The following is a 7,415-nucleotide window of genomic DNA, read 5'->3' as shown; positions in this document are numbered from 1 at the left end:
TGCAGGAGACACTCGGGATGGCGCCCCGCTGGGAGGAGCGCCCGGGGAGAGCTGCGAAGGCCCCGGTGGAGGCTCAGGGTATGGCAGCCTATGACTTTGGGAGACAAGAGAGAAGAGAAGCTGAGGGGCCAGAGGCTGAAGGTACTGTCTATCACACACCTTTGCAGATACAGCACTTGGTAGATACCGCACGAGGCATTGGGTCACTGCTTATGGAGTCCTCCCGTTGTAAAAACTAAAATCCTCTGTGTGTGTGTGTGTGTGTGTGTGTGTGTGTGTCTGTCTGTCTGTCTGTCTGTCTGTCTCTTGTGTGTGTCTGTCTCTGCGTGGGTCTGTCTGCCTCTCTCTGTGTATGTCTGTCTCTGTGTGGTCTCTCTCTCTCTCTCTCTCTCTCTGTGTGTGTCTGTCTGTCTCTGTGTGGGTCTGTTCTGTCTCTGCGTATGTCTGTTCTTCTGTGTAGGTCTCTGCGTGTGTGTGTGTGTGTGTGTGTGTGTGTGTGTAAAAAGCAGTTTCATGTACCAGAGGTTGTCCACTTCATCCTCCCGCCCAAAACTGGGATTATCAGAGGCTTAGGTAGCAGCTCTTCTGCTCCCCACAGGTCTTCTTTCCAAAAATATCACACCTGCTGGGTGATGTGCTCTGCCATTAACCTTGAAGGCTTGTAACACTGTCTATGGCATGGTCCTGGTCCTGATCCAGTTTCAGCTGACCTGGCACATACATGCTTCCACTTCCCTATGTCTGCCTTAAAAAACTTTTGTTTGCAAGAGGGCCTAAAAAACTCCACAGTGAGGATATTGCTCCGAAAACTGATCAAAAATGCCCATATCTTCTTTATTGTTTTAATTCCTCGTTAGCTAACATGTAGTACATCATTAGTTTGTGATAAAAATGTTCAATGATTCATTAGTTATGAATAACACCCAGTGCTCATCACATCACATGCCCTCCTTAATGCCCACTCACCATGCTTCTTGGCCTAAAATGTTTTCCACTTTTATTTCAACACAGGAGACAATCCAGTAACCGATAAACATGGGCGAAAAAGGCCTTCCACAGAAAACATTTGAGGAAGATGTGGGGTAATGTGTTCGTAGCATTTGCAGTCTCAGATCGAGGCACCTTGGCTAACGTACCAATTATTCTCTGTAAAATCTGCTAGAATGAGACATTTCTTCCAAAACAAATATGACCGTTGTTTATCCTTAATAATGTTTGATGTAACTTCTTCACAGAAATGAAGTACAGCAGATGCTGGAGACTTGGTATGCTTAAGTGATATTTGCAGTGTGGAAAAAAAAAAGTTTTAAACCATACAGCTTTAAAAGATTTTGGATTTTATTCATTTGTCAGAGAGAGGAGAGAGAGGCAGAGAGGCAGAGAGAGAGCACAAGCAGGGGGAGGCAGGCAGGGAGAGGCAGGCAGAGGGAGAAGCCGGCTCCGCTGAGTAAGGGGAGCCAGACGCGACGGACCGATCCAGGACCCTGGGATCATGACCCTGAGGCAGAAGGCAGCTGCTTAACCAACTGAGCTCCCCAGGTGTCCCAAACCATACAGCTTTTTATAAATGGAAATGTTAATGAGAGGTCTACAACACTGATTTTACTGCCTTGTTCATCTAATGGGTACTACACAAGTATTTAGTGTGATTCAACCCTGTGTTTTCTTTACTGACCTTTTCCATTGTTGATGTGGGAAAAGTAAAAATGGTACTAACATTGATGAGGTAAGAATGATGCCAGTTTTTTATTTAATGTTTATAATGTACTGTGTAAGAAAATGGACGAGAAAAGTTTGTACCTCTCCTTTTGTGTGCACAATTAGTGATATATCAGTATCTAATGTCAAGTTTAAGTTTTCTTAATTTAGTTACTTTTCATTAACTTTCCGGTGTCCTATTCTTTTGGAGTAGCAGCACACACTGAATCCTCTAAAAACAAAAACAAAAACAAAACAAAACCCCCAAAAACCCTTTATTGTTTTTTTTTTTTTTTTTTCATTAGCAAACTGTGTAGCTGCAACAAGAGAACTCTCCTAGCTAGTGAGAAATATATAATCATATCCAAACTCTAAGTTTCATGCTGTTCGGCCAGATGTCAGTTACACCACCTGCACTACAGGGCAGCACACTTAGCAGAGTTCACGCTAATTCACTTGGCTCTTCGATAGAGGTCATCCTTACCAGAAAGTATGTTTTGAAAGCTTTGCTCTATTTGGTGGTGACAAGTGCTTGCTTTGTGAGCTGTCTAATAAACTCTTACTATAGATGAATCTCCGGATGGATAAAATATTTTTATTATAATGCAGATCCTTCATGACTACTGAAAAATAACTATTGATTGTAGATCCATCAAGTCAAATCATATGATTTGCAAAGTTTTATTTGAAGTACTAGAGTTGAAATGCAGCACTAACGGATAAAAGTGTTACCCTGTTAAAAAGCTCCGTGAAAATATTTAAAAAATGCTTTTAATTCATTATTTAAATAGAATTTTTACACCCAGGCGTTGTCTTGTAGTAAACAGTTAAAAAGCATCACTCACTAGATTGCTTGAAAAATAATTTTTTAAATGTGCGATATAATTATTTTTATCTCTTTGAGATGGATTTTTAAGAAATCACGCTTGTGCATTTTTTATAATGCATTCTAATGGTAATCCACCATAACATGTCCCTTGAATTGGAGGATATTTTATAAATTTAGAAAAATTTGCCTTTTAGCCGTTTTCTTTTCACAAGGAAATTAAAGTCTGTCTTTGGGAGTCTCCGTGACACACATTTTGATAATGAAAATATCTTGATTATTATCCTCCTTTTCTGTATGTCTAAGCGAAAAGGTGACCTGCAGTTAGAAAAATTAGAGTTGGATACTAGTACTAGAAAAAGATTTTAGCAGAAAATAGTGAGCAAATCTTGCTTTTGAAATGATGCCTGTGTTATAATTTTTATTTTACTTATTTTATTTTTTGACGTGTAATCGGCATACAATATTGTATCAGTTCCAGGCATAAACATAGTGATTGGACATTTATGATGCCTGTATTCACTTAAATTTTAAATGTCACCATACGGGTACTTGTATGGTGACTAACATAACATAATAAAAAAATAAAAAATAAATTTTATATGTCTTTGCACATTGCCGGGGCAACATTTACCCATATTGGATTTGTTATATATGAAAACAAAATGATTTTCAACACTATTAATCGATGAATGTTTTCTATACAGTTGACATTAAACAAGGCTTCCCTTCTTGCAAAGAGAAAAAAATGTTCGAAATGAGATGCAAAAGCTTCCTGTCAAAACCACTAACGAAAAAATTGAGCGTAGTTTGGAAAGTACAACAAGAACAAAAGGTGAAGTTGTTGTTTTTGTTTTTGTTTTTTTAAGTCACGATGACATTTAGATCATTTCTTAGTATTCATTGTTGCAAATAACCTAAGGCAAATTCTATTATATTGTAATTTCCAGTGAAAATAGATTTTACTTTATTTTTTCCCTAGCGGATAAATTCTCTGTTAACCTCCTCCTTAACAGAGTGAGATGTATTCTTGCTAGAAAGCAATAAAGATGCACCTTTTCCCTTTCCAAAACAAGTGAGTTTTCTTCCTATAACATTAATCGTCATATTTGTTCTAGACCTACAGTAGCTGAACTTCAGGTAAATGTCTTAAACCATTATTTGCTTGTTAACTGTATTCAGTTATGTAAAAAGGTTAATCTATATCATAAATAATTTGCATATTTTCACTAAAAATTTGTGTTCACTGTTCTTTCTTAAAATCATTGTTGTGCCAAGAGGGAAATATTTAAGGTGAAATATTCCTGTTTGAAATCTTCCATGATAAATGGATATGATATCCTTATTGAATCCATTTATCATATCAGAGCATGCATGTTCTTCAGTAAGAAGAAATGAGAAAAGTAAACTGCTTTTAGATGAAATGATTTTTTTTTTCTGGAAAGTTGATAGTACACAGTAAATCCTCACTAGTTTTTAAGAGGTAAGGCATGAGATAGCTTATATATTGGTCAGTTAGGAACAATACTTTGGAATAAGAGTAAAATTGTTCATATACCTTTCTTTCCCATGAGATGCTTTCAGAGGCTATCATCTGTTAATGCCTTCTCCTTTTATAGTGCGATATGTGTCAAATCCAATTTTGTTTTTGAATATGGTTAATTTTTTCATATCTTTATGAAGTATGACAGTGTCAGTTATTGTTTTACAGGCAGAATCTTCATTTCAAATATTCTCAAAGCAGTTTCTGACTTTGTTTTGGGAGTGGTACAGACATGCGGAAAGCCCAGGAACAAGAAGAAAAACTAGCTGTTGGTATCAGCCTTGGTTTAAAATTGATTTATTTATTGTATCAAAGTTTCAAGTTGCAATAGGTCATGAAAAACACAGGAGATAATGTAGAGTCCATGAGCCCAGATGGGTAAAGGTGGGTAGAAGAGGTGTGTGGAGACTGAATGTTCTATTTGGATTGCTTCTGTCTATTTAGTGATATAGGAAGGTCACCAGTTAAGAGTTAGAGTGGTGGAGGAGGTGTTGCCTTTGGGGGGCAGAGAAGAAGTCCTGAAATTGTTCCTGAGAGCAGGCCAGCGTGGAATGACTAGGAAATATCACTGCCAAGCAGCATATGAGTCTGATTTAGGTTAGTGTGTCAGTAGTGATTCGTGAATTTAAATGAGACCACTCTGCATGGTTGTGGCAGAGAGCAGCTGGAGAGTTGGATTTTCCAGGGTTGCAATTTAGCTACGCAGACTGACAGAGTGAAAAAGAGGCAAAGTATAAGTGCATAGGTTGGCATACGGCCTGGAATTTAAGCCAAGAAGGAGGAAAGGAGAATGTGAGAGTGGAGACCTGGGGACAATGAAAAGTCGTGGGATCCACGGGATGTTAATCCTGAAAAGAGTATTGAACTGTAGTAAAAAAAAGGGGAGAACTACAAACAGGGAGGTAGAGGTTGAACGTTTGGGGCAGGGGAAGAGGAGAAACAGTATAGTACAGTGGTCAAGAGCCTGGACTCTGGAACCAATTTTGGGGGGTCCAATCCTGGTTGACCAGTACTAGCTGCGAAGTCAGGGACAAATTGTTTATCTCTGTACCTCACCTCGGTTTCCCACTCACTGAAAGGAGACGAGACATAATAAGAGTACTTGCCTCATAGAGTTGTTTTGAGGATTAAATAAGATCATATATAATAAGTTTATTTAAAATGGTTCAGAACATGTACCTGACACACAGTTCCTACTTATAAGTCTCTGCTCTAATTAATATTATGTAGATGTTGCAGTTATTGGGAATGACAGAACTCAGGGTATGACTATGTAAGTGAGTGACTGAAGTAGGAAGAGGACAAAATTATTGTTGGAGATTAGGTCAAGGAACAGAGAGGCTAGAGTCATCTGTATACATACTGAAATGACCAAGAATCAACACATGTTTCAAATGTTTCTAGAAAAGAATATCTCTGGGAGCGACCTGAGTGGGCTCAGTCGGTTAAGCATCTGCCTTCAGCTCAGGTCATGATCCCAGGGCCCATTCGAGTCCGCCATCGGGCTCCTTGCTCACGGGAAGTCTGCTTCTCCCTCTGCCTGCCACTCCCCCTGCTTGTGTGACTCTCTCTCTCCCTCTCTGATAATAAATAAAATCTTTAAAAAAGAAAGGAAGAAAGAAAAAGCAGCAATATCCCTTCTGTAACTACCGTTAGGAAGGTTTGTGTATAGATTTTGCCTACTTGTGGCAAACACTAGTTGAAGGTCATTTGTGGATTTTGAAGTCAAAAATTAAAACATATTTCGATATTGTGGTGGAAGACATTTCCTACTTAATGGCTGCTAAGGTAGGATCATCAGTGATGTTGTTTTTGTATACTAGTGGTGAACACAATTATCTAAAACTTGGTCATAAAAGTGTTAAAACAGGAAAATGTTAACAAGTATCGGTTTAAAGAATATTCCTTTCAAACTTTATGTATAATTATGTTTTTCTAAACATTAAATGTTACCCATTTTATCACCCTTTTTTTTATATTGTGTGGGTATGTTCAGACCAGAAGGTTCTTCAACAAAAGCTGAATTGTTCAGAACCAGACACTGCAAAAATTAAAATTTATATGAGCAATTCTTAAAGGTCTGTTGTATGTTGAGCAATGCCATACATTCTTATAAAACAAAGTATAGCGCTTGCCTGGGTGGCTCAGTCGGTTGAGCAACCGGCTCCACTGGTATTGAGCTCAGGCTGTGGGTCCTGATCTCATGGGTTGTGGGGATCGAGCCCTGCCTCATGCTCCCTGCTAGCGGAGTCAGCTTGAAAGATTCTCTCCCCTCTGCCCCTCCTCCCACTTCCATGTGCACATTGCTCTCCCTCTGTCTCTCAAATAAGAGTAAATAAATATTTAAAAATATGTAATATGTATATAAAGGTACAAGACAGATTGTTTCTTTCCAAATCTATGGGGAGGGAACCATTTAGGTTGTACATCTAAATTGTTAACCATTTTCCATTTGGAATTAAGTTAGCTTTGGATTTAACATAATTAGTAAATGCATTTTTATTTTAGGATTAATTAATAGTTTTGTGGGAGTCATTTAAAACAGGGAACTGTAAAGTGGAATTTTACTCTAGGAATATATGTAATTGATGAAAAACTGGTACTTTAGTAAATACTTTAATCATAATTTGTTGTCAGCAATCAGTTTTGAGGAGATCAGCCATAAATATATAGTGGAAACTAGGGGCCTATAAATCAACTTCTACATGTCTTTTTACTTGTATTAACAGTTTTTGTTAAACATGAGATAGCAATTGTAATTGATGAATACCACTTTTTATATTCAAATGTGTTACATGATGTTTTATGGCATATTTGCTTTTGGAATATTAGACTAATAATGACTTTATATACAACTTGCAAAATCATAAGGAAAGGTCTAAATGTATAACAGAATGAAAAAGCCAGAGGAGGACTAAACGCTTGTGAATTGAGAATGATCTGCTGTGATATTTGCACATTAGTAAGTTGTCCTCAGTGACACAGACCTCTTCTTCATGCAGATATATATACTTATTTAGGAGGTGATGGGATGCTGCACATTCCCTTCTTTTTCTTGGTGTGTGTGTGTAGTCCTTGGGTGGTGTTTGGGGGTGAGAGGGAGGGGGGGGGCGGCGGAAGGGAGTGGGAGGTGTACTTTACCTCTGCAATTGTACCTTAATATCTTTCTTTGAATTCCCACTGCTACTGCCCTCGGCTCAGGATCTCACCATTCCTTGCTTATACTATTAAACTCTCATCTGAGTTCTCTCTTCTCCAGTCCATCCCTTCACAGTTCTGCAATATGATCTTCCAAAAACATATACCATTCCTCCGAAAACCTGCGGCTTAGCTTCCCCATTTTATTTT

Source organism: Ursus maritimus (assembly GCF_017311325.1).
Source record: "Ursus maritimus isolate PB19 chromosome X unlocalized genomic scaffold, ASM1731132v1 scaffold_X1, whole genome shotgun sequence".
Classification (NCBI taxonomy): Eukaryota; Metazoa; Chordata; class Mammalia; order Carnivora; family Ursidae; genus Ursus; species Ursus maritimus.
The sequence above is the reverse complement of the archived record's forward strand: the minus strand, read 5'-3'. Positions refer to the sequence as shown.